Here is a 26,735-nt window from a genome sequence, read left to right as displayed (position 1 = left end):
CAGCTCCGTTTGCTGGAATGGTCCAAAGCTGGGCCACGACAGAGCTGGAGGACACGCGTGAGCCGCCACGCTCAGTGCTGAGCTCTGACACGTTTAACTGGAGAAGGACGGAGGCCAGAGGGCCGAGGGCTCGGCGGGTGAGGGTCACCTGCTCTGACAACTAACCGGAACGTGGGGACGTGGAAGAGAGTGAGCCCCCGGCACTTCACACGCAGCAGCAGGTACATGACAGCAGAGCAGCTGCCAGAGCGGGCAGGTCAAGGCCAGGTGTGTGCGAGCAGGTGCGAGGGAAGGCGATGCCGCGGGGAGGGGCGGTTCCAGGGTGTTTTGTCGTCGCTCTTAGTGGAGAAACCATAGACTAAGGATCTGATATAGAGAAACTCGAGTTAGGTAACCACTAAGACAAACACACACTCCCCAGCTACCAGGTCAACAGCACCAATACACAAAACAAGCCCCAGGAAGGCTCAGAACATACACCACACGCGGCAAGAGTGTGTGTCTGTGCTGTGAGCACCTTGCTGCCTGTGCACACATTTTACCCGTAACCCCAAATACACAAAATACCGACAGCACAAATCCAAATGGGCTGAGAGCATCCAACACGGGGAGACAGCTTCATGTTGGCTTACAGAGCAAACCCAGCTCTGCTAGGTCTGCGAGAAAGCCCACACACAGCAATTCAGCAGGGCTGAAAATAATGGATAAATGTATACTGGGAAAATGCAAAAGAAAAAAGGAGGGTTCAAAATCTTGGTATAAGACAATAAAATATCAGTCCAAGTGAAATTAAATGAGACAAAGTGGGACTACTTATAATGCTGGAAACAAAAATCCTTAAAGAAGATGTAACAGTTTAATATCTATGTGCCAAATAATCCAGCAGCACTCTCCATAAAGCAGAAATTACCGGGGATGCTGTAGAAACAAATCAGAGCATGCTGAGAACAGGAGACGTCAATAAATCTCTTCCAGCCGAAGAAAGAACAGGTGGTCAAGACGAGACAAAGGCACAGCAGACGTAACAGCAAGTTTAATGAAGTGGATCTTAAGTGACACAGTCGATCCTGGACTGGATACGAGAGAACACACTTCCTCTCAACAGCCCCGGGAACGTTCATGAAAGCGCCCACACATTAAGCAACAAAGAAATTTTCAACAATTTCCAAACAGTAAGTAAAACACAAACAATCTTCCCCGGAAATTAAAAACAAAGTCAGAAGACAGCAAGGGCCTCTCCTTGAAGTGAAAACACTCTCCTCTTAGATGTTCTCAGGGGAAGTGGAAACCAAAGCTGCAGAATTTCTAGGAAACAATGCAAACGAAAGCAGTGCTCAGAGGAAAATTTATCACATTAAATACCTTAAATCTTTAGGAATGAGGGCCGGCCCAGTGGCACAGTGGTTAAGTGCACATGTTCCGCTTCAGCGGCCCAGGGTTCGCCAGTTCGGATCCCGGGTACAGACGTGGCACCACTTGGCAAAAGCCATGCTGTGGTAGTCGTCCACATATAAAGTAGAGGAAGATGGGCACGGACACTAGCTCAGGGCCAGTCTTCCTCAGCAAAAAGAGGAGGATTGGCAGATGTTAGCTCAGGGCTAATCTTCCTCAAAAAAAAAAAAAACTTTAGGAATGAAAGCACGCAAATAAGAGAGGTAAGCCTCCAAAAAGTTAAAAGAAAACTATGAAGTAACTGAAGAAATTAATAAACGTAAGAGCAAAAAAGAATGAGGTAGAAAAAAGCATTCTAATTAACAGCTAAATTTTAAAAAGCTGGTTTTTGAAGAAAATCAATAAAATAGATGTCATCTATAGCAATAAAAAACTAATCAAGGAAAAGAATAAAAAGGCATAAAAAAGAGGGAATAACCATCAAATGAAAATATAAACATTTTTTTAAATCATGGAAATAATTGCACATCTCTATGCAAATAAATTTGAAAAACCAGATGAAATCTAGGAGAAAAAAACTTACAAAAAAGTGACCATAGAAAAGATAGAAAGTCTGAGCAGATGTTTTTATAGAATTAAAAGATATCTGTCAGAGTTACCTCTAGCGAAAGATAGCAAACCCAGATGGCTTCACAGGAGAATTCTGCCAATCCTGTAAGAACAGACCATCTTACACTATTTAGCTTTTTCCAGAACACAGAGTAAGAAGGAAAACTACCAAATGCCTTTCCTGAAGCAAGTATGACAGTAAATTCACAATGTGAGAAAGAATGTAGAAGGAAGGGAGGAAGGCAATGTGTCTGAATCCACAGTTCCAGAGTGTGAGGCGAGGACCCCAGGGGTCCCCAAGACCCTGTCAGGGATCTGAGAGTCCTCTGTTTTCCAAATACGTGCTGGTGACGCAGAATTTTTCTTTATGTACCTCAACCAAACGACACTGCAGCAGACTGAAGGCAGAAGCAGATCATTTCCGCTGTCTCCTATTAGGTCAGATATTAAAGAGATTTACTACACTATAAAAACATAAAACAGTGCCAATTCTCCTCACTATATTTTTTTTCAGTTTTGGAAACTACAGTTTTTCTTTATAAAAGAATGTTATTTATGTTAACATGTAATGGGCTTATTGCCGCTATTTTAAGTAAATATTTTTAAATGTTCTCAATGTTAATTTCTAAAACAGTATATATCAACAGCAGGGTTTCTCCACCATGGCACGATTAACATTTTGGACCAGATGCTTCTTGGTTGCTGGGGCTCTCCTGAGCACTGCAGGACATTTAGCAGCATCCCAGGCTTCTACCCGCTAGTTCTATGCATCATCCAGGAGTGACACCCCCCACCACTGGTTACGTCAACCAAAAACATCTCCTGACATTGTCGAATGTCCCTGTGTGTGGGGGGGGGGGAATCACCCCTAGTTGAGAACCATAACAGACACAATTCACAAAAACAAAAGCTCTTGGGGGTCCTCAATAATTTTTTAGGAGCATAAAGAGATCAAAAAATTGAGAACCACTGCTCTTTACTTATGAATATAAATACAAAAATTCCTTAAAAAATTAGCACACAGAATCAAACAGCACATTACAAAGACAATACACCACAACCAAGTGGGGTTTGTTTCAGAAATGCAAGGATGGTTTGATAGTAGAAAATCTATTAACAAAATTCATTATTTTTCTTTAATAAGAATGCTGGGCAGATAATTTAACAAAATCCAACCTCACTTCCTGATAAAAACACTCAATAAAGTAGGAGTAATTTAAAATATTGTGCACACTCATCATATGCTTTCCCCTACGGTGATACACTCACTATATAGCTCCCTGTCAGGTGACAATGTCTCAGCCCCAAAGTGAGCCTTTACTTAACGGAGAAACACTAGAGGCATTCCAGCGGACATCAGGAACAATACGAAATGCCCATTACTTAAGAGGCCAATCACATGCGTGAATATCGATGGAATACTAGCAATAAATATATATTAGCAAACTGACCCTGGCCATGGAGTCACAAAAACAAAGCACCACCATGACCAGGTGTGGTTTATACCAGGGCCCGGGAATGGTTTACTATAGGAATCAATTACTCTAATAATTGACAGTAAGAGATCAAAGGACAGCAACAACAGATGAAGTTACCACCACTCCTAACATTTAAGGACACCTACCCTCGAGGCGTCAAGTCCTCAGAGAACCTAGTGCAGCCGCTAGAAAAAGACGAGTAAAAAAAAATAAGAGAAATATGGATCAGAAAGAAGAAAACAAGCTTTCATCATTCGTAGGTGATACGATCGTCTACACAGAAAATCCGAGAGGTTCTTGAGGCAAGTTGTTGGAAACACCGAGAGTCAGTGAAATTGCTGGGTGAGAACACCAACAAAACTGCAGCCGCGGCATCGTCTTCCTTCCTCTCTAGGTCTGCTCGCAGCCAGCATGTGTCCTTGACGGAGGTCACCGTCACTTTGGAGGGACAAGGAAGACAGCAAAGTGGCGCTAGAAGTGAGAAGGGCCTCACGCGCGGGACATTCATTTGCGGCCAGGCCTGCTCGGACCTGTGCCGCCTCTTCTGCATCCGAGGCTGGAGGTCACGAGCTCAACCGCCCCTCCTGGCTTGGTCCTGGTGCTTCTACGGATACGCCTCCCAATTTCAATTCACACGGAAGCAAGCAGGCGAGAACTTCAGGCAATACCAAGTGCCAAGTCCCAGAGGGCGGCTAAGACAGCTCGGGGGCTACAGATGAGGTTACCCCGAGACGCTCCACCTCTGCTCTGCCAGAGCCCCTCAGCACAAAGCCACACCAAAGTGGCGAGACGTCTGGGGCTCTGAGGCAGACGTGTGTTCACCAACAGATAAGGTGCTGCCAGGCAGACAGTGTCTGTGAGACAAGACACGGCACCCTGACACAGTGGCCTCGTGGCCAAGCAGAGTTCGACAGAGGCCATAGACCCACTTCTGCTTCTGCTGTGTCTGCACTTGAGATGCTCAAAGGAAAGCAGCTTTCCTCACGAAAGCTGCAGATCCAGGCAATAAAGTGCCTGTAAATGTGCTTGCACATGACCCTGTACACGTGTTCCAACAAGAGGGACACAGTGTGGAGTGTTTCAGAAAACAGACGCTCCTCAGTAGAGAAGGAATTTGGCCCAGGCCGCCGTCCAGGTAGAGCCTCCCCATCAACCCTCGCCAACCTAGGAACAGCACAGACAGAAACGGAGAGCTGGCTCCACACCAGGAGGCAGAGTCCACCTTCCACTGGGTCAGGCGTCCGGGCCAGGCGGGGCTTACTCACGCTACACAGCGCAAGGGCCAGCGTCCCCCCTCTCCACAGACACTGTCTCCACTGCGTTCGCCTGATCCCCGCCAGCCCATCAGCAAGAATGAGTATGCCAGTTCAACGCTTTCTGAGCCACATGCTCACTCCAAGCGCTAAAAGCATACTCCAGTTCTAACAAACTGACGATCGGTGACCGTGCTCTGAAATGACCACACAGACATTTCCTGTAACTCGCGTATGTGTGTGTACATGTGTAAGTCCATGCACGCTCTTTAGAGCTTGCACACAAAGGAGCCTTGTTAAATGAGGTAGATCGATGTGTACTGAAAGACTCCAGGACAAGTTGAAACCAAGTTGCACAGATGTATGCTGTGACACATGAATACACTTTTAGAAACCCTGTGTATGTATGTTCTTATGTGTATTTTTACAAGTTCTGGAAGGATAAACCACAAACCATTTATAGTAGCTCCCTCTAGGAAAAGAGTGGGATGGAGTGAAGAATGAAATTTTGATTATTTATTAGATTGGGCTCTGCGTTTAATTTTACAAGCATGTAGTGCTTTTATAATTAAAATTTAAATATTAAGAAAAAAGTTGCTTGCTTCTTTATTAAGCTCTAACCTTTTGTCTCTATAGTAGTTACGACAATCTAATCAATTATCTTGAACACTGATAAGATTTGTTTTTTAAGGGAAAAAGTTCACCTTGAAGGATATATGCCTTCTCCAGATACAACCTAGCTGGTCAGAGTCGGAGCCTTTGCTGGGCCTGATGTCACCTTCAGAGCAAAGAGAATCCTTCCAGCAGAGCCACAGCGTGGGGACCCACGGCCGAGCCGGCTGCACCTGGCCCCCGCCCGCCTGCCCTCTCAGGGCGCCCCTGCCCTGTGCCACCCCTCGCCTTCACTGTCAGGCGCCTCCTGCCTCAGGGCCCGGGACTGAGGCTCATGGGGCACGTGGGCCGCAGCAGGGGTGCAGGACCAGCCTGGCCTCTGTCTTGGTCGCGACGAAACAACTGTTCTGCAGACAGAGGCTGGGGGTACAAACCTCTACACCTTAAGCCTTAGGGTTCCCTTCACTCTAGAACTCACAAAACGGAGGCACCCCAGCAATCCGAGAGGCTGCCTGCTTCACCACAGACCAGCCTCACCTTCCTCAGAGAGTATTCTGGGTGTCCCGGGGCTCCCAACCCCAGCCACCCTGGGAGCAGAGACCCCGGGCCTTGCTCTGCACCCTCGCACTCCCGGTGGGAGCCCTGGCCCCACCGGGGTCATCTTCAGTAGACTCTGCAGGACAGGGGACTAAGCCCTCAGGGCCGAGAGGACCCTTGCTGCCATCCGCCTCACCCCTCCCGCTGCAGAGGGCAGTGCCCATAGCCGGCCGGCAGCGCTGGAAGCCGGGCTCTCGCAGACCCCTGGCCGAGGGAGGAGACGGGGGCCGGGAAGGACGCACGTCGGACAGGCACCGTTGCAATGGAAGGACCCAAGAAAGACGAAGGAAAAGCTTCAAATCATCCAAAGACATGTACGGAAAAATTAGTGGAAAACTAGCTTGAGCTAAATTGCAGTCACAGTTATATAGGAGCGCGGATCTGTTCTGCTGTTTGTGAGTGAAGGGGCCACGGGGCAGAGGGACGAGCTATTCTGCGCAGGGGCCACGCGGAGCGGCCTGCTCGGGAACCCTCCGTCCCAGGGCCCTATGGATGCCCAGAACAAGCTCCGCCAGCTGGGGTCCTCCGCCCGCCGGGCTTTTCCTACCAGCCTCCTGCTCCAGGGCAGCACCTGCTCCTGTCTGTGGGGCTGGCACAGGACGGGACAGCCGGCACAAGTGTCTACCAGGACCCCAGGACCTGGCAGGGACAGGATGGACGCAGCCTGCCCTCAGGGCCTGGCAGGGGGCTCTGAATCCTGCGCGGCCCTTGCGGGTGAGGGCAGGGAAATCGTTTATGCGGAGACCCCACCACGAAGAATAGGATTCGCTCAACACGGGCGGGAAGAGAAGGGAATAATGAGGGATTTTTAAAGTGGTCAGTGCGGAGCTGACGTGCATAATAATAATAGTTTTCCACTGTGACTGGGACCAGGCCACAGCCCCACGACGCTCCAGCGCCCACCGTCCCACCACTGTCACCTTCAGTGCTTTGTCATTTTAGCCATTCTGCTTCTGGACAGACATGACGTTGGTGGTTTTTAATTTTCATTTCTCTTATAACTAATTAAGTTGTGCACCTTTCCAGAAGTTTATTAGACATTGGACATCTTCTTTCGAGAGGTGCTGGTTCAAGTCATAAATGAATGATTTGCCTCAAAGTTCAATACTGACGGTTACTAGTGGGGGGGACCTGTTTTGCTATATCATTCTGGCTTCTTAAAAGTGGTCAATTGTGGTCAATTCATCTACGACAAAGGGGGCAAAAATATCCAGTGGGGAAAAGACAGGCTCTTCAACAAATGGGGTAGGAGAACCAGACAGCCAGACACACAAGAATGAAACTGGACCACTAGCTCACACTGTATACAAAAAGAAACTCAAAATGGATTAAAGAGTTAAAGGTAAGATCTGAAACCATAAAACTCCTAGCAGACAATATAGGCAGTAAACTCTTTGACATCGGACTTAGCGATATTTTTTTTGGATCTGTCACCTCAGGCAAGAGCAACAAAAAGCAAAAATAAACAAGTGGGACTACATCAAACTAAAATCTTCTGCATAGCAAAGGAAACCACCAACAAAATGAAAAGGCAATCTACTGAATGGGAGAAAATATTTGTAAGCAATATATCCAATAAAGGGTTAATATCCAAAATATATAAAGAATTCATACAACTCAATATCAAAAAAACAGTCTGATTAAAAAATGGGCAGAGTATCTGAAAAGACACTTTGTTCCAAAGAAGACATACATACAAATGGCCAACAGACACATGAAAAGATGCTCAACATCACTGATCATCAGGGAAATGTAATCAAAAACACAATATCACTTCATACCTGTTAGAATGGCCATTATCAAAAAGATAAGAATTAACAAGTGTTGCTGAGGATGTAGAGAAAAGCGAACCCTTGGGCATTGTTGGCCAGAATGTAAATGGGTGCAGCCACAATGGAAAACAATATAAAGGTTCCTCAAAAAATTAAAAATAGAACTACCATATCATCCAGCAATTCCACTTCTGAGTATATATCCAAAGAAAACAAAAACACTATTTTGAAAGGATATTTGCACCCCTAGGTTCATTGCAGCATTATTCACAATAGCCAAGACACAGAAACAACCTAAGTGTCCACTGATGGACAAATGGATAAAGAAGATGTAGTGTATGCATACAGTGGAATATTACTCAGCCATAAAAAAGAATGAGATCTTGCCATTTGCAACAACACAGATGGACCTAGAGGATATTTTGCTAAGTGAAATGTCAGATAAATACCATGTGATTTAACTTACGTGTGGAATCTAAAGCACAAAACAAATGAACAAACAAAACAAAACAGAAACAGGCTCAGTGATGCAAAGAACAAACTGATGGTTGTCAGAGGGGAGGAGGTGGAGGAATGGGCAAAACAGGTAAAGGGGATTAAGAGTGCAAACTTCCAGTTATAACACAAGCACGGGGACGGAACGCACAGCACAGGGAATACGGTCAATAATACTGTCTGGTGACAGATGGTGACTAGATTTACTGTGGTGATCACTCTGTAATGTATAAAAATATCAAACCATTATGATGTGCACCTGAAACTAATATTATATGTCAATTACACTTCAGTTTTAAAAAAAGTGCTAAGTTATATATGTGTAACTGAAAGTCGTTTCGTTTCATAAATGTTGAGTTAATCACCAGATGCTTGGTTATAAATCTGATCTGGGAATTTCCCTTAGTTATTACTAGTCCTAAAAAGCATACTGTTTTCAACTCGCCATTCTCCTGCCCACTGTTTTGCCCAGCCCTCAATTGTTACAGAACTCTGCGGTCCCCGTCCCCACAAATGAGGGAGATCATTTCTAACTTCCCCAAATTCCATCTTTTTGGGAGAGGTCTGGCTGATGACTAGTGACCCTCAGCCACCCTCCCCCAGAAACAAACCATCGTGGACGACGCACGTCTGCCGTGCACAGTGCACTGTGCTCACAGATCCGAGCCCCCGGTGCCACCCCCAGCCCTGGCTGGCCGTTGCAGGCTGCACCCGGGCTCCAGCACCTCCGGCCCCACTGTGAGGAGGATCCTCTGAGCCCTCAGCTCAGCTACTGCCCGATAACGACCAAAAGGGAAGGAGCACACTGACACTCACTTGAGGATACAATATCGTCTGATTTTCTTGTGCACAGAACAGCAGCCTGCAACAATTTAACAGTTGACACCATAAGCTACCTATTATTAAATCAATAACAAGCAAAAAAAGCAAACAAACTTGTTGATTCAGAATGTTGGCGACAAAAGGCTCAAAGTGCTAGTTAGCAGAGAGCTGCCATGTGTATCACATTTATGTTACCAGTTATCAAACACGCACTCATACTGAAACACTGAAATCTGAAGAGACGCTGAACAAAGCAATTTTAATTTGACAACTAAGGAGATACCGTTGTGCTCGATTCATATATTTGAGCAACATTATTTTAAACAAGTCATGACTATAAATGTAAAAAGTACGAGGCTGGCATCGGGTTGCATCAATCCTGCTCGTATCCGAAAAGCCTGTTTTACGACTAGCAGCTCTGAGCGCACTATCCGGTGTAATTACGACGCAGGGGGTCACATTCCCTGCCCACTGAGGATGGGGACCGTGAGGTGAACTCACAAACTTTCAGATGTAATTCTGGGACTCACTCTCTGCAGAAAGCACTTTATCACTGTTTGGTTTTGAGGTAACATTGGTGTGTAACACTGCATAAATTTCAGGTTTACAACACGGTGTAGTGTATACAGAACTTGAAATACAGTGATGTACACCAGAGAGTGTATATAGTGATGCGCCCAGAGAGGTGCTCGAGGCTTGAGGAATATAAAAGGAACCTGTCGCTGCATCACCTGATAGCAGCAGATCCCAAGAGTGAGTGTGGGCGCAGAAGGGGGGTCAGCATGGACCTGAAAAGATGGTCCTGGACCCCGTGGGGTCAGGACACAGGAGAACAGGGGAGAAGCGCTCGGGTCACCAGAGGTCACTCTGCGAGATGGGCTCTGTCCTCAGGCCAGGATGAACGAGGTCCCCCAGTGTGTGCTCTCCGCCAAAGCCGCTGGTTATCACCGGGCCTCCCAAGGATGCTCCTAAAGGAGCAGACCGCCCCATGGCACCAGGTTCTCCCTCTCCTGGCAAACGTGTCCACCGACCACCAGGTCATACAGCCGCCTGTGGGCGTCTAAACTGGATGGCTACACCCATCTCACAGAGACACACGGACCTCGGGGTCTGCTAGCAAAGACCAGGTCCACTGCTGCGCTGAAACCTCTGCCCCACAGACGCCCTCCGACCCAGCAGCATCGTCACTTGGTTCCTCAGCTCATCCCACAGGAAAGAACAGAAGGGGAAACTGTATTACCTGAACTTTTTCATTTGGATTTTGGACAAGTGGGAACTGATTATGATAAATATCCTTTGGTTAGAAGAAAACTTTAAAGTACACAGCACTTCAGAAAATTAATCAACCATGCATTAAGGCCTCGCTGTGCCCACACGGTCGTTCAGTGTCACTGAAGCTGTGTCAAGGCGGATGGACTTCTGCATCTACCAGCAAGAGCCAGGGCCAGATCGCTGAGGAGGGACTGGCTCCAGGGCACAGAAACACACACACACACACACACCCGGCTCAGGCGTCCGGCGCCTCTTCTCCTGACTCACTGAGGCACAGGGTCAGCAGGGCCAGCAGGAGCAACTGTCCTTAGGTTTCCGACTTGAAGGCCTGGAAGTGGAAGGCACAGACACAGAGACACAGACGTAGTCACGGCAGACTGGAAAGACAGGCGGTGACTGAAGTACGTGCAAAAGGACTCACGTCGGGGAAACGGACAACTCCGAACACACTTGATTTCCCGATGAACTGAATCTTCCACCGACTTAAGCAAACACCAGAGACACAGCCCACTGGGGCCTTTTCGAGGGCGGTTATTTCCCACTGCCTGATAAGGAGGCCCAACAGATGGCTCCTCGCTTAACAGACGCAGAGAGATCCCGTGGTCACGCCCAGAAAAGACTGCCAAGCAATTTCAGTCTCCCCGCCGGCTCTGGAACAGCTGAAGGTGGGGGGCATCCTGCCATGTGGAGCAGAACGGCCTCCAGGCCTCTGGGGCCCTGGACCGAAGACTGCATTTCCGGGCGCAGCAACTGTGCCCGTCCTCGTGTGCACTCTCGCTCCCTCCCAAGCCCAGGCCCTGTGTGGAGCTCCTTCCAGGCCACCCAGCGCCTCCAGCACAGCCTCGGCCTGAGAGCAACAAAGCAAAACCCCAGGCTGACTGGCTAATTTTGGTCCTTGTTTTTTAAAATTGTGGTAAAACATACATAAAATTCACCATTTTAATCAGTTTTTTCTTTTCTTTCTTCTTTTTTTTTTCTGAGGAAGATTGGCCCTGAGCTAATATCTGTGCCAATCTTCCTCTGTTTTATGTGGGATGTCACCAGTGTGACCTGACAAGTCGTGCTAGGTCTGCGCCCAGGGTCCAAACCTGTGAACCCCGGGCCACTGAAGTGGAGCACGCAAACTGAACCACTACGCCACCCGGCCAGCCCCGCGTTTTAACCATTTTTAAGCACACAGTTCAGTGGCATTTGGCACATTCACATTGTTGCACAAGCATCACCACCATCCAACTCCAGAACTTTCCATCTTCCCAAACTGAAACTGTCCCCATTAAACAGTAACTGCCCACCCTGCCCTCCCCCAGCCCCAGACACCCACCCTTCCACTTTCTGTCTCTGTGGATTTGACTCCATTAGGACCCACATAAGTGGAATCATACAGTATTCGTCCTTTTGTGACTGGCTTATTTCACTCAGCATGATGTCCTCAAGGTTCATCCATGTCGTAGCAGGTGTCAGAATTTTATTTGTTTTTAAGGCTGAATAATATTCCATTGCATGTCTATACCACACTTTCTCTTCTAGAAATCTTATAGTTTTAGCTTTCACATGTAGGTCTGTGATGCCTTTTGAGTTAATTTGTAAGATGAGATGAAGTAGGGCGAAGGTTTGACATTTGTGCATCTGAGTGTCCAGCAGTCCTGGCACCGCTGGTTGAAAATGCTGCTGCTTCCCCACCGAATTCCACCGGCACTTCTGTTGGGAATGAACTGGCTGTAAATGCACGGGTTCGTTCTTGAAATCTATTCCATTCCACTGACCTTCCAGAACGTCTAGTTACTGCAGCAAGAGAGAAAGTCTTAAATCTTGGCAGTTTTTCTGCCTCTTCAAAATGATTCTGGCTATTTTAGATCCTTGGATTTCCATGAAAATTTTAGAATACGCTTGTGAATTTCTACAAAAAACTTTGCCAGGATTTCTATTGTGATTGCATTGAGTCTATACGTCAATTTTGGTGGAATTGACATTTTAATAACATTGGGGCTTCTGGTCCATTAATACAGCACAGCTCCCCATTTATATAGGTCTTCTGTAATTTCTCTTGAGACTTTTTTTATTATATTTATCCAAAAATTTCATATTTTGGATGCTATTGTAAATGGTGTTTTTAATCGTTCGATGCTAGTATATGGAAATAAAATTAGTTTTGCTATATTGACCTTGTATCTTGTAAATTCACTGAACTCATCTGTTGGTGCTAGTAGCTTTTTTGTAGAGTTCTGAGGACTTTCCACATAGACCATCACGCCCTCTGTAAAGAAAGACAACTGAACTTCTTCTCCATTCTGTATATCTTTTATCTCCTTTTCTTCCCTACTTTTCCCATATAATGTTGAATAAGAGTGGTGAGAGCAGCCATCCCAGTCTTAGAAAGAAAGTTTTTGGTCTCTCACCACCGAGTATGATGTTAGTTGTGGGTTTTCCTAGATGTCCTTTATTAGATCGAGGACGTCCACTTCCACTTAGTTTGCTGAGAATTCTTTTTTACCATGAATGAGCATTACATTTTGTCAAGTGTTTATTTTTTTTTCTTGCACAGTCACTTTTTTGGGACAGTCATATGGTTTTTCTTTTTTCTGTCTGTGAATATAATGAATTACAGTGACTGATTTTGAATTTTAAACCAACCCTGCATTCCTGGGATGACCCCCGCCTGGTTCTAAGGCAGTCTTCTTTTCACATAGTGCTGGATTTGATTTGCTAAAACTTTCTAATTCATGAAGGGTTTTGTTCGTGAGGGACACTGCGCCACAGCCTTTGTCTGGTTTTGGTGTCGGGGTGATGCTGGCCTCGTAAAATGAGTTGAGAAGTGTTCCTTCCTCTTCTAATTCCTGGAGGATTTTGTGTAGAATTAGGATTATTTCTTCCTTAAATGTTTGATAGAATTCACCAATGAAGTCATCTGGGCCGAGAGTTTTCTTGTTGGAAGGTTTTTATATAAAAATTTAATTTTTTGATAGATACAGGGTTATCAGGTTATCAAATTTGACTTAGTGTCTTAGTGATCTGTATCTTTCCAGGAATTTGTCCATTTCATCTATGTTGTAAAATTCCCTGGCATAAAGTTTTCTGTAATATTTCCTTACCACCATTTTAAGATCTGTGGGAGGTGTAGTGATTTCTCCTCTCTCATTTCTAATTTTGGGAGATTTCTCTCTCTCTCTTTTTTTTCTGATCAGTCTAACTAGGGGTTTACCAGTTTTAACGATCCTCTCAAAGAACCACCATTTGGTTTCATCGATTTTTTCCTCTTGTTTGTTTTCTATTTCATTGATCTCTGCTCTTCGTTATTTCTTTCTTTTGTGAACTTTCCCTGAAGGTCAAAGCTTAAATCACTGATTGAGAACAGTTGTACGTTCTAATATAATCATTTAATGCTATAAACTCTTCTCTAAGCACTGTTTTACCGGCATTCCACTAATTCTGATACATTGGGTTTCAACTTTCACTCAGTTCAAAATGTTGTCTAACTTCTTTGTATTTCCTCCTTGACCCATGGGCTATTTAGAAGTCTGTTCATTTTGTTTTCAAATATTGGGGGATTTTTCCAGATATCTTTCAATTACCGATCTCTAGTTTAATTTTCTATTGGTCAGAGAAAATACTTTGTATGGTTTCAGCCCTTTCTCATTTACTGAGGCTCATTTTACGGCCCAGGATTTGGTCTGTCTGGGTGAATGCTCTACGTGCCCTTGCAAAGAATGCGTGCTCTGCTGTTGTTGGGCGGGGGCTCCACTCCCCGGGCTGGGCGACGGCACTGTTCAAGTCTTCTGGACCTTTACTGAGTTTCTGTCTACTTGTTCTGTCAATCATTGAAAGAGGAGTCTTGAAATCTCCAGCTACACCTGTGCATTTGTCTATTTCTCCTTTCAGTTCTATCAGTTTTTGCTCCATATATTTTGAAGCTTTGTTATTAAGGGCACACATATTCAGTAAGTTACATTCTCTTGATGAACTGACCCCTTTCATCATTATAAAATATCCTTCTTATTCCTAGAAATATTTCTTGCTCTGAAATCTAACTTGTCTGATACCAATATATCCACTTTGGCTATCTTTTGATTCACGTTCACATGGTCTATCTTTTTCTAATCTTTTATTTATTTATTAGCCCTGAGCTAACATTTGCTGCCCATCCTCCTCTTTTTGTTGAGGAAGACTGGCCCTGAGCTAACATCCGTGCCCATCTTCCTCTACTTTATATGTGGGACGCCTACCACAGCGTGGCTTGCCAAGCTGTGCCATGTCCACACCTGGGATCCGAACCGGTGAATCCCAGGCCACCGAAGCAGAATGTATGCACTTAACTGCTGTGCCACTGGGCCGGCCCCTAATCTTTTATTTTTAACCTATCTGTGTCTTTATATTTAATGTGAAGAGCACTTTTACCTAATCTTTTTTATCTGGTCTGACACTCTTTGACAAAATGCCTTTTATTTGGAGTTTTCAGGCCAGGGACATTTGATGTGATGGTCAGTATGGTTGGGTTGAAACCTACCATCTTTCTATTTGTTCTATCTGGGTTTGTTTGTTTCATTTTTTTCCTTCCTTCTGTCTTCTTCTGGATTAGCGATTTTTCTGATGATTCCATTGTATTTCCATTCTTGGCTTATTAGCTGCCCCTCTTTGCTGTTTTTTTAATGGCCGCCCTGGGGTTTACACTGTGCCTCTCCACTATATCACGGTCTACCTTCCAATACCATTATAGCACCTCACGTGCATTTTAAGAACTTTAAACAATCTCCATTTTCTCCCTCCTAGATGCTATATTCCTGTCATACCTCTTACTTCTACTTATATTACAAACTCTAGAAAACATTGTTATTACTTTTACCTTAAACAGTAAAATACCCCTTTTAAAGGACGTTTTTCAAATGAGAGGACAAACGTCTTTTCTATTTGCCTGCACTTCTGCTGCTCTTTATTCCTTCAGATCTGAATTTCCACCTGGTATCATTTCCTCTTTATTTCCTAGAGTGCAAGTCTGCTACTGAGAAATTCCTTCAGTCTTTGAAGGTGTGAAAAAGTCTTTATATTTTGCTTTCACTTTGGAGAGAGATTCTGTTGGCTGCAGAACTGTAGGTTGAAAGTTTTTTTTTTTCTGTATTTTAAAGATGCTCCTCCATCGTCTTCTGGATTGCACAGCTTCTGATGAGAAGTCTGCTGCCATTTCATCTTTGTTCCTTTGTTGCACTATTTGGTCTTTGCATCTTCCATTTTCTCCTCCTCTTGTCCTTATTTCCTGTGTCACCGAACACACGTGCATATTTATAATGCGCGTTTCACATTACTCTCCTGCTTATTTGGATGGTGAATAATTTTGATCGGCTCCTGGGCATCGTAAACTTGACATGCTGGAGGCCGAGTTTTGATGTTGTCCTTAAATATTGCCAGCCTTTGTTCTGGGATGTTGTGAACTCACTTAGCATCAGTTTGGTCCTTTCAAGCCTTGCTTTAAGCTTCCTTCAGGTGAGTCCTGAGCAGGCCTGTGTCCAGGGCTCAGGGGATGACCTTTGAGGACTCTACCTGACGACCCCTGAATGGTGAGGTCTGGTTCCACCCAGCTGGTGAGACACACGATTCATTCCCAGCCCTGTGTGCCCATAGTAGCTGTTTCTCCTCCTCTCAGGGCCTCCCCCCACACGTTGGTGGTATTTGCACACACACCCAGATGGATACTCAGCCAAAGACTAGAGGCCCCCTCAGCTCTCAGAGCTCTTCTCTAGGCAGCCCCACCCTCTCCAGCACGTTCTCCATACATTCTAGGCTTGGAGCCCCTCAGTGCCAGACTCTGCCTCCACCCAGTCTTGGGCCCCCTCTCCCTGTGCTCAGGTGGACCCTGCAGGCAGAAAGCTGGGGGGCCAAGGGCTCCCTTCGCTCCTCCCCTCTCCGGGGGATCACTGTCCCGTGCTCCTCCTGGGCAGTGTCTGAAATCTGTAGCCTCGAGTTCTGCTGTTTGGTTTTCCAGGTGCTGGAGGTGGGATGTGAAATCTGGTCCCTGTCATCCCATCACGGCTGAAAGCGGAGGAGGGAATCTTGCATTTTTAATTCCATTTTTCACTAACCCAAAATGGGCATCTCTAATGGATTGGACCAACGTATGTTATCTGAGAAGCACTGACCTGTACATCTAAAGCAGAACCTCAGTCTCCAGAAAATTCCTGCCTACGGCAAAGCTAACTAATGTCGTCCTTGAAAAGAACAAAAACATCCACCTTTTCCTCCCCTCGCGGGTCACGTACTCTCAATGGAAGCCTCGCAGTAAAAGCACGTGTGCTGGTCTAGAATGCAGCATCAGGACGATCTCCCTGCCCACGTCTGTCTAGCATGGTGGAGAGCCCGCAGTCAGTCAGCCAGGAGACGAGGCAGGGCCCAAACGTGCACTCGGTAACGCACAGATGCTCAAGGCCCTTCTTCTCAGCTCATTCTCTCTTCCCAATTTATTCAGTAAGGACAGAACATCACTGACAGTTGCGAATAGCTCACCACTTCACATCACCTTTTCTCCCTCTGACCTAGGGCTGGGGCAGAAGGAGCTGCACAGAAGAGGTGATGCCTGAGAAACCTTAAGAGACGCCCAGAGGTCGTCCAGCACGTGGAGCAGGTGGGGGCGGGCGAGCGCAGGGCTGCAGCATAGAGCAGGATGCAGTCTCAGAACCACCGCAGGGTTTTGCTCACAAGGAGAGGCACGTGCTGCAGTGGGAGGCAGGGCCTTGGCCTTGCTTCATGGTAGGCACGAGGCATTGGGTAAGGCAAGAACATCCTGGCATTCAGTCACAAAGAGCTCAGGCTTCCAAGAGATCTTTCTACATTCTGGGTACAAATCCTTTGTCAGATATGTGATTTGCAAATATTTCCACCCATTCTGTGGGCTGTCTTTTCACTTTCTTGATGGTGTCCTTTGAAGAACAAAGGTTTTTAATTTTGAGCTTAAAAGAAGCCAGAGAAAAAGGCAGGTTACCTTCAAAGGGAGACAGCCTGACAATGACTAATACTGAAGGCCTGCGCGACCGCATCCACGCGCCACAAGAACCTAACTGCCCACCTCGAACTCGACAGCCGGCGAGCTCACCTCTGAAGGAGCAGGAAAACCAACACCTTCAGACAAACCCGCGCGGTGAGGGTTTGCCGCCCGGGGAACCTCTCAGAAGGCATGTCCAACGCACGCACACTTCAGGCAGGGGGCAGGGATCAGGCGGAAGGTCAGAGAGACAGAAAAGAGTAAAAAGCAAAGAAAGTGGCAAATATGTGTACAAATCCAAAACCAGAACTAAGGCTGATACCACCGCAGCGACGTCTTGTAAGGTTAAAAAAGTTAAACATACGACGATGCACCCGTGGGAAGGTGGGGGGGGCGGCGTTCTCAGGCCCCTGGGTCTTCCTGAACCGTAAAGGATTGCTTAATTCTAGATTTTTGATAAGTAAGAATGTTGTAATTTCTAGGGAAACCATCCAAAGAACAGAAAGAGTCTATAACTTCCAAACTGGAAGAGGGCAAAACAATGAAAGGATCAATAAGCACTCTAGAAAAGCAGGAAAGGAGAAGGAAAGGGGGAGATCCAGCCCAGAGGAAACAGTCAGCCGGGTACGTGGTGGGGCGCAAACGTACTCCTGTCGGTACTACGTTTAAAGTGAAACGGATAAACGCTCCAGTTAAAATAGTTTTAACTGTCAGACTTTAAAGAAAAAGATTGTCAAACTTCCGTTAAAGAAAAAAACTTTCCTCACATGCTGTTTACAAGACACGTTTAAGACAGAAAGATACAGAAAGGTTAAAAATAAAAGAATAGGAAGGGCTATACAAGCCGACACGAACCAGAGGCAGCTGTTCGGCCACGAGAATTTCAGACAAAGTAGAGTTAGAGGCCGAAAGCAGGAGAAGTGACCAGAAGATCATAATAATAGACTCTTCATTCACAAGGAAGACGCGACAATGTTAACACTGTAGCACCAATGACACAACCCCCAAATACAGAAAGCAAAACCTGAGAGAAGTGCAAGAATAAACTGACAAATCCTGAGACTCTAACAGACTCTCTCAGCGACTGACAGGACAGGTAGACACGAGAAATCAATAAGATACAGGAGTTAGCAAACATTTTCTGGAAAAAGCCAGAGAGTAAATATTTTAGATTATTCCGGCCAAATGGTCTCTATCGAGGTCATAGTGCAAAACAGCCACAGGCAACACCTAACCCAGCGGGTGTGGCTGGGATCCCATAACATTCTCTCTCTGCAAACAGGCGGCAAGCAAGATTTGGCCCATGGCCTGTGTTTGCCAACACGTTACACACAGTCTGAACACAGTGATTAACAAACTTAATGAACCTACACAAAACTTTACGCCCACCAGCTGCAGAGTACGACCTTTGCACAGACACACAGAAGATTTCCCCAATTTGGCCATATGCTGGGCCATAAAGCGAGTCTCAACAAATTTCAAAAGACAGCCATCAATCGGCACCTTCTTAGATCACAACGCACTGAAGTGAAGGGAAAAAAAAGGCAACAAAAAGATATTTGGGAATATTTTTAGAAATTCAGAACAGTTATCAACAATCAAAAAGTAAATCAGTTAGATGTTAGAAAATCTATTGAATGGAATAGTAACAAAAATATTTCGTACCACAACTTACAGGCTGAAGCTGAAACAGTTCTCAAAGGGACGGAAGGTCATACTTAAGTGTGTGGTAGAATATTTTAGAAGGCTGAAAACAAATACAAAACATAAGAAGCCAGAAAAACAAAAAGTAAATTAAAAAGGAAGGAAGGAGATGATTTAAAAAGTAGAAATCAATGAAAAAACAGACAGAAAGCCACAAAGTTGGTTCTTTGAAAGGATCAATAAAACTGACAGCGTTTTGATATGAGAGTCAAGAGAAAGAAAGAGAAGCATGGATCATGTCAGGAGAGAGAAGGGGCACCACTGCGTACTGCAGAATTTTTTAAATAAAAGAGGATTATGAAGAGCTTTACAGCAATAAACTGGAAAATGCAGGTAGAAGGACAAATCCCTAGGAAGAATAATTGACAAAAGTAGACTTAAGAAGACACAGAAACCCAAAGAACACTAGAACCTTCCAGAGACTGGAGCAGAAGTCCCGTTCGGGAGCCCTGGAAACCCTGGGGCCCCCTCCTGGGGTGGGGACGCTGCCCTCTGCAGACATGCGGCGTCTCCTGGCCTGATGGGCAGGAGCCTTGGCCTGTAGACCCACAGAACAGGGGGACACAGGCTTCCTCCAGACCAGCTTAGGTAAGAAACTGGCAATCCCGGGTAGAGAAAACAGTTAAACTGGAAGTTATTTATTCAAGAACCAGCCAGGAGCATGGAGACGGGGACCTCCCGTCCGCCTGGCGGTCAGGGACCAAGGGGCAGGCGGTGAGCTGTCTGCCAGACAGCTCAAGAGCTTCTGCTCCGGGGCCAAGTGCCCACCCTGCAGGGGTCCTGAAGGAGGGGCGGCCGCCAGGGGGAGGCGCTGGAGGTCCGGGGGCTACCGAACACTCGCGTGTCCACCGACTGTCCAGGCCCATGGTCCCGCGGGTGAGCTCGGCCACTGAGCCGAGGCAAATCCTTGTTCTTCAGTAAAACCCGTGCTTCCATTAAACCAAAACCTGTTGTGGGAGTGAATGCTATATTTTTGAAGAAAAAATAGAGCATCATTGTCAACTGGATTATTAAAGGAAATGGGGAAAAGGGAGAGCAGAGACAAAAAACAAAATACACAGCAACAGCCGGTATTTGCTTTGGGCTGCCCACACCCAAGGGCGAGTCCTCAGCTGTCCCTCAGACCCCCAGTGCCTGGCCACACCCAGCTCTGTGTCCGGAGGCCCGCCTGCCATCGCTGCATGGCCCACGCAGGCGGGGCGGGGCCCGGGGAGTGGCTGCTGTGGCTCATTTAGATTAGGAAATAACGCTCCCCACTGAGACACTGCAGAAAATTTGGCAAGAATGTGGAGGAGATACAGAAAGACCAGAGACGCTGGGTCTTAAAGCAGTGAGCGGGTGATGAAAAGCTTAAGTATTGGGAAAGGCAGGACCTGCATCACTGACACTCAGATGTTCCTGTGACATAGAAAGGAGGGGAGAGGTGAGTGCAGGGAGCACAGGGAGCGAGGGAGCAGGGGACAGAGGGGTCCGTGGGGGAGGGAGGTGGTGGGGGGAGGCGGAGGGGCGTGGGGAGGAGGCACACGAGGGGAGGGGGCTGGGCAGGGCTGCACCGGGACCTGGCCCGCAGCCCTGTGAAGACGGTGCACTCTGAGACAGGGTAACACAGGCCTGGTGACAGTGGTGACCAGCTGGTCAAAGGTGCCTCTTTTAGGGGACAGATATCTATGCCCATGGGAGAGATACCCAGCCCTAAAGCCAGCTGATGAGAAGAAGGCCCCTCCAGGGCTGCTTGTGGAGGACACGGGGCTGGGCTGAGGGAGAAGGAACCGGCTGCTCCCGGGCCCACAGCCTGGAGGGCACACGGTCTCATGGGCCTTCCTGTCCGAGGGCCAAGTCGGCCTGGGGAGACCCAGGGAGCTGCAGTGACTTCAGGGCCCCACTGCTCGGGGGAGGTGGGTGGTGAGGAGCCCAGAGCCACCTTGCTCTGGGCCGTGTCCCCAGGAGACCCAGGGGCTGCTGCTCTGAGAGTCCACACAGCGCTGTCCCCGAGCAGGCCAGCCCTCAAGTGGCCTCTGAGCCAGGTGGTGACAAGAAACAACCTTGTTCGTGTCGCAGCTCCAGATCTATAGCAGCTTGGGCTTCTCTGAACTGTCCACATGCAGAACCTCCACTACACAAAGGGCAAGCTCGCCCGCTCCTCCTCGGGGCCCCAGGGAGAGCAGCCCTGCAGCCAGCGTTGCCCGAGGGCCCACAGCCACCCGGCGTTTGCTCCCGTGGGCACGGGAGGTCCACACGACAAAGGAGAGACTGTATCAGGGCTTCGGCACAGGATACTGCTCAGTGGCCGGCCTGCCGTGCCCGGGGCCCTGAGGACAGAGACGACAGGCAGAGCTGGGCAGCAGCTCCCCGTAAGGCTACCCGGGGCGCAGCGCTGAGAGGGCCCGAGACTCCGCAGACCGGCGGCCCTGTGACCTGGCTCTCACAGGACGGTGCTGCTCGCTCCCCAGGGACGTTTACAGAAATGGGGGGGGGTGCTTGTTGTCACAGCGATGGGAGGTCCTGCCATGCCCCACCCCCCCGTGCCCCAAGACCCCCCCCCCACCTCCGCTTTTGAGCGCGAACACCGCATGCTCTGGTTTCCCACACACTCAGTGTTCCGGGAGCTCAGCCGCTTGCAAGACCCTCTGGGATAGTGTTCTCTGCCTTGTCACCCACAATACGACGCCACAAGGGACCGGGGTTCCCACCCACCTGCCTCTCAGTGCGCTCGAGCCAAGCAGAGGCGGACCGTCTGTGCTAATCCACCTGTCCTCCAGTGTAGACATGTCCGAGTTAACTCCAGACTGGAATACACAATCCACAAAATCCATTTCTACACTGTCAGAGACATTACAAGATGTTTTATGAATAATAACATCAAACACACTTGGCAGTTGGCACTTGCAGACCCTGTTCTAAGCGTTGTATGGGGATTAACTGCGTTGGACGAAGGAGGCACTGGGGCCGGGAGGGTGAGGACGAACACGAGGCCGACCTCTCCTTTACTGGGGGGCGAGGGGCTCGAAGACGAGGGACGTGCCCAAGGTCACCAACCTCCTCCCTCCTGAGGCTCCTCAGAACCACGCCCAGCGCCGCCCAGCGGAAACACGACGTGAGCCAGCAATACGAGCCTCATCTGTAATTTTAGGTTTTCCAGCGGCCGCATTAAAAAGTAAAAGGAAACAGACAAAAGTAATGTAATAATACAGTTTATTTAACCCAATATATCCAAAATGTTATCATTTCAACATCTAATCAACATAAAAGGACATTAATGAGATAGTTAACGTTCTGTTTTTCACACTCAGTCTTTGAAATGGGCGTGCACAGCACACTGACGGCACGCTCCATTCAGCCCGGGCGCGTTTAAGCGTGTCCCGTGGGACAGCATGGCTTCAGACGCAGCGCGCTCTCTGAGGCTGCTTTCTCCTTCCCATTTACATGCTACGAATTTTAGAAGCTTTTGGTTTCACCAACTCTTTGGCTTCAGACGTATCTATAATGGCTAATTAATCCCTCAACTGGATGTGGAGAGGGGCTTCAACACTTTATGTGTTTTCATATACTCAAGGATTTCTTACTTAAAAAAGCAGCGAACTCATTCCTGGAAATACAATATAACCACATACAAAATAAAATTTACGATAAAATTATTAAATACTTCCAATTTTTCTTCTTCTTCTGTAAAATTTGGAAAGAGAAGAAGAAATCGACCCCTTTCTGGAAAGAAATAACTGATAAATGACAAAGTATAAAGAATTATCATCACTTCCTTTTCAATTATCTTTTCTTCCTAAAAAAGTTCTTTTTTATAAGAAGCCTCTCTCTTACATATTTTCTCTCTGTGTCTCTCTCTGTCTCTGTCTCTCTGTGTCTCTCTCTCTATCTCTCTGTGTCTCTCTCTGTCTCTCTGTGTCTCGCTCTGTCTCTCTGTGTCTCTCTCTCTGTCTCTCTCCCTGCCCGCACTGGGCCCCCTGCCATGCTAGGAAGGATAAACTCTGTAGTCAAACCAGCACTTGTGACAAATCTCTTGCTATGCACAATTAACACACTGCCACTTGTCACATGTGTGGAACTCGACAGGATGCCCGGTGGAGCTGCTCTGAGACACTGAGGCGCTGCCCGCTGCTCCACCGTAGCACACGGGGCGGGCCGGGGGCCTCTCTCTGCCGTGTGCTACCTCCGGTTCTCGGCGGACGGACGTGACTGGGAACGAGAGGAATAAGCGGCAAAGCCACTGTTGTTAAATAAACCTGTCCTCCCAGGAAGGGACTACAAACTTTGAAATTTATTTTCCAAAGGCCACAGGCCTATATGTGACCCCCAGCCCCACACAAATGGCAATAAACAGAATTGCTGAGAAAAGGGAAGTCACCCCTCCGAGCCCGTGAGAATCCCTGACAATGAAACAGGAGGGCCACCTCCCCGGAAACCTGACCCGAGCCAGAGCACCGACCCTCCCGGGCTCTGCACCCAGTCCCCGCTGGCCTTCTTCCAGTGACTCCTGGATGCAGCCCTCACGCCCCCGAGACGAGCACCACGAGGACAGACGGACAGGGCCCGACCCCGTCCCGCCAAACAGCCACGCAAGTGCCACAGCCAGCGAGCCCGGCTCCTCCAGACTGCTGGCTTTAAGGGGAAAAAAGATGCCACTCGCAGATTTGCTGAGCCACGAGATGAGTCAGCAACACGGAAAATCAAGAGTTGGCACAGAAACATGTGCTGTACCGCGACCACAGACACAGGCTTTGGGGGACCGGAGGCACAGCGATGGAGCACACGGCCTCACCGCGTTCCAGAAATGCACCTGGACACAGCAAGACATCGGCGCGAAGCCCTCAAGCTTCTCCAAGAATAAACAGTCACAGAGGTGGACAAACCCACCAGCTTCTCCGTCTGCACCCAAGGGGAAAGCAGAGGGAGCCAACCTCGGGGGCCCAGATGACCAGGTGCCCAGGGCAGGACAGCCGGATTTGGGGCAAACTGGGCAGAGCTCAGCCCTCGTCTCTAGCCTCGCTCTCCCTTCACAGTGTGGCACTCACCCATCTGAGTCACTTTCTTCTAAGTGCTATTGTCCTCGCTGCAGCCCAGCCAGGGCTTGCTGCACACCGCCACACGCAACATCGCTTCTCCAACACGCACAAGCTGCACCGCGCATGCACACCCCTCTTCACAAAGCGCTTTCAGACATGTGAATGCGGGCTGCACACACCCATGTCCACACAGAGTCAGGCGCATCCTTCACGGTCTTTACCTAATGACCAGGGCAAATGGCAAAGGTCAGCAGTACGATGTGCAGCGAAGAAAGGCGACCGCAAAGATGGTATGCAGATGTAATTCCAGCACGCATGTGTGCATGCACATGCGTGCGCATGCGTGTGCCTGCATGTCCTTACACTCGGGCAAGAGAAGACCTCCCTAGCAAAGTGACAGCCACATTGGAGGATGAGCAAGAACTCACCATGCATAGGGGGAAGGAGCGTTCCAGAGACAGGTGTGCCAAGGTCCAAGGCAGAACACACTGAGTGGAGAAGCCTGAAGACGGGGGTGGGGGAGCATCGAGCACAAAGAAGAGCAGGTGGGTCATCCGTGGGGAGGTGCGGTGGGGGACCAGAGCAGGGGGTGACAGGGACCACATCTGGGCTGTAGAAATATGCCTCCAGATGCACCGTAGGGAGCGAGTTTGATGGGAGTGGAGCTGAGGCACGGGGCCTTCAGGGGGCCCTGGAGTAACCCGAGTGCAGACCTTCTGGAAGTTGGGGGGGGGGGGTGAGTGCACGATGTGGGAGGTGGAAGCAGTGAGGTTCACCTTGTGAGCAGCTGGAGGAGGCTGTGAGGGACACGGAGTAAAGGGCGTCGCAGGCAGGGTCCAGGGGTCTGGCTTGGACACCAGTGGACAGTGATTTCACTGCAGGAGACAGGGAAGACGGGAGGAAGTTCTGTGGGTGCCGGAAGAATGGACAGGAAAGGGCCCGATGAGATGCTCTCCCTGACCTGAAGGAAGATGCGCAGAGTGCAGTGGAACACGCAGCCTGGGGTGCAGGAATCAGAGCGGAGGAGGAGAGAGGCTGGGGTCACCGCCTCACAGGCAAGTAAGACAACAAGGAGGGACGGAGGACCACGCAGCGTGCAGCCGCTCCACAGAGCCCCAAGGTCAAGGCCGTTTCAGCTGTTTAAGAGTCTTTTCCTTCACGTTTATTTTCTAGTTTCAAAGTCTGACATATTAAGATGTAATGATCATCTTCAAAGAAATCATGCTCTTTAACTAATTACTATCAATCACCTGTAAAAAATCTTGCTCTTTAACTATTACTGGCAGACACCATGTATTGTGCATGTATGATAGCTTTTCACCTACCAAAAAAAAAGTTATTTGGAGAAAACTGCTTAAATGGTGACTCAGTCTGCCTTTTCTAAAAGAGCGGAAATCACCTGAGTTGTATGGATGATAGAGAAGTCAATGGAAAGTTAAGCTCATTGAGGGCAAAGTCTGAGACACCTTTTGCAATTGTGCCCCAAACTGGTTAAAAGCACCTGGTAATGATTTGCCGGGAGGGAGGGTGCCCCCAGCTGTAAACTCTCCGGATGTCACATTTGTCTTCCACAAGGCGGTTTCAGGCCAGGATAAAATCACCCCCAAATCAGCTCCATCACGGAGGTCTACCGAAATCCACGCCATTCCTTCTGCTCTCGTTGTTGTTTCATTCACCAGGATTTGCATAGATTCACCCTACTAGGAGCAATGCTGTCAACCCCAGAGTTTTGTTTGCGCATCATTCTTCTTCTCAGTCAATGACGTTTTTAGAAGTCCCCTTTGTGAGTCCAGAAAATGAACCAAAAATGGCTCCAGATCCGTCCCTCTCCGGGCTCCTCGCACAGGCAGAGCGTCTCCAGAGAGACTCTGCCCCGTGAACCACACGGAACCTGCAGACCAAGCTCACCCACACAGAAGCCCACAGCCAGAGTTACAAATCCGGGAGAAACCAGCTTCAGGGAGCGAGAGGCAGAAGAAGCTGTGGAATTCAACCCTCAAGAAATTCAGCCTTTGGTATTCTATTTATTATTATTATTATTTTGGTATTATTAGTTGCAGTATATAAACTAAGTATGTTTTGAGATAAAAGAGGATATTGAGTCTGTGCAAGGAAAAGAATGCCAAGCAAGAGAAGAGGCAGATGTGGACAGAACCAAAGAGAACTTTTTGGTACAAAAATAGATCATTGAAATGAAAAGCTCAACGAGCAGGTTACACGGCAGATTAGACAGAGATGAAGACAGAGTTGGCAAACTGGAAGAGAAAGCTGGAGAAATTACCTAGAGTGCAGCACAAAATGACTAAAAGACAAGAAACGTGAACAAGAGTTTAAGAAGCTTGGAGGGTGGTGTGAGAAGGTCAAGCACAAGGTAGAAGCAAAATTCAACAAAATGATGGCTGCAATTTTTCCAAAATCACTGAAAGACACAAAATTTTATCTTCAGGAAGCACACTGAATCCAAAGCAAGATGAATAAAAATAAATCCTCTCTAGAGGTGCCATATTGAAACCGAAGAGAAGCAGAGGTCAAGAGACTATAAATGCAGACAGAGAGAAAAGCTACTACTGACAGAGGAAGGACAATTGAACTGACGCCGACTCCTGACAGCAACAACATCAGCCAGGAGACGGCGACGTGATATAATCGTGTCTCAAAAAATGCCAGAGTCAGCGCCATACAGACCTTTTCCTCTGCCCACCAGGCTTTTGAGCTGAAGTCAAGGATAAAAATACAACGTAAAATCCCCA

At 47.8% G+C, this 26,735-nt stretch overlaps 1 protein-coding gene across 2 annotated transcripts in view; it reads right to left on the bottom strand.

Annotated features, from left to right (window-relative positions):
• AGPAT3 (1-acylglycerol-3-phosphate O-acyltransferase 3) overlaps positions 1-26,735 on the bottom strand; it is a 97,731-nt gene that overhangs the window by 61,601 nt on the left and 9,395 nt on the right. Inside the window, exon 1 of one of the 2 annotated variants that reach the window (XM_070488970.1) lies at positions 10,724-10,801. The exons of the other annotated variant lie outside the window; for it this stretch is intronic. The gene's annotated coding sequence lies outside the window, so the exon portion shown is untranslated. Of the gene's footprint in view, positions 1-10,723; positions 10,802-26,735 lie in introns of those variants that run through there. 2 annotated transcript variants of the gene reach the window in all.

This window comes from Equus asinus, chromosome 18, assembly GCF_041296235.1.
Source record: "Equus asinus isolate D_3611 breed Donkey chromosome 18, EquAss-T2T_v2, whole genome shotgun sequence".
Lineage (NCBI taxonomy): Eukaryota > Metazoa > Chordata > Mammalia > Perissodactyla > Equidae > Equus > Equus asinus.
The sequence above is the reverse complement of the archived record's forward strand: the minus strand, read 5'-3'. Positions and strand labels throughout refer to the sequence as shown.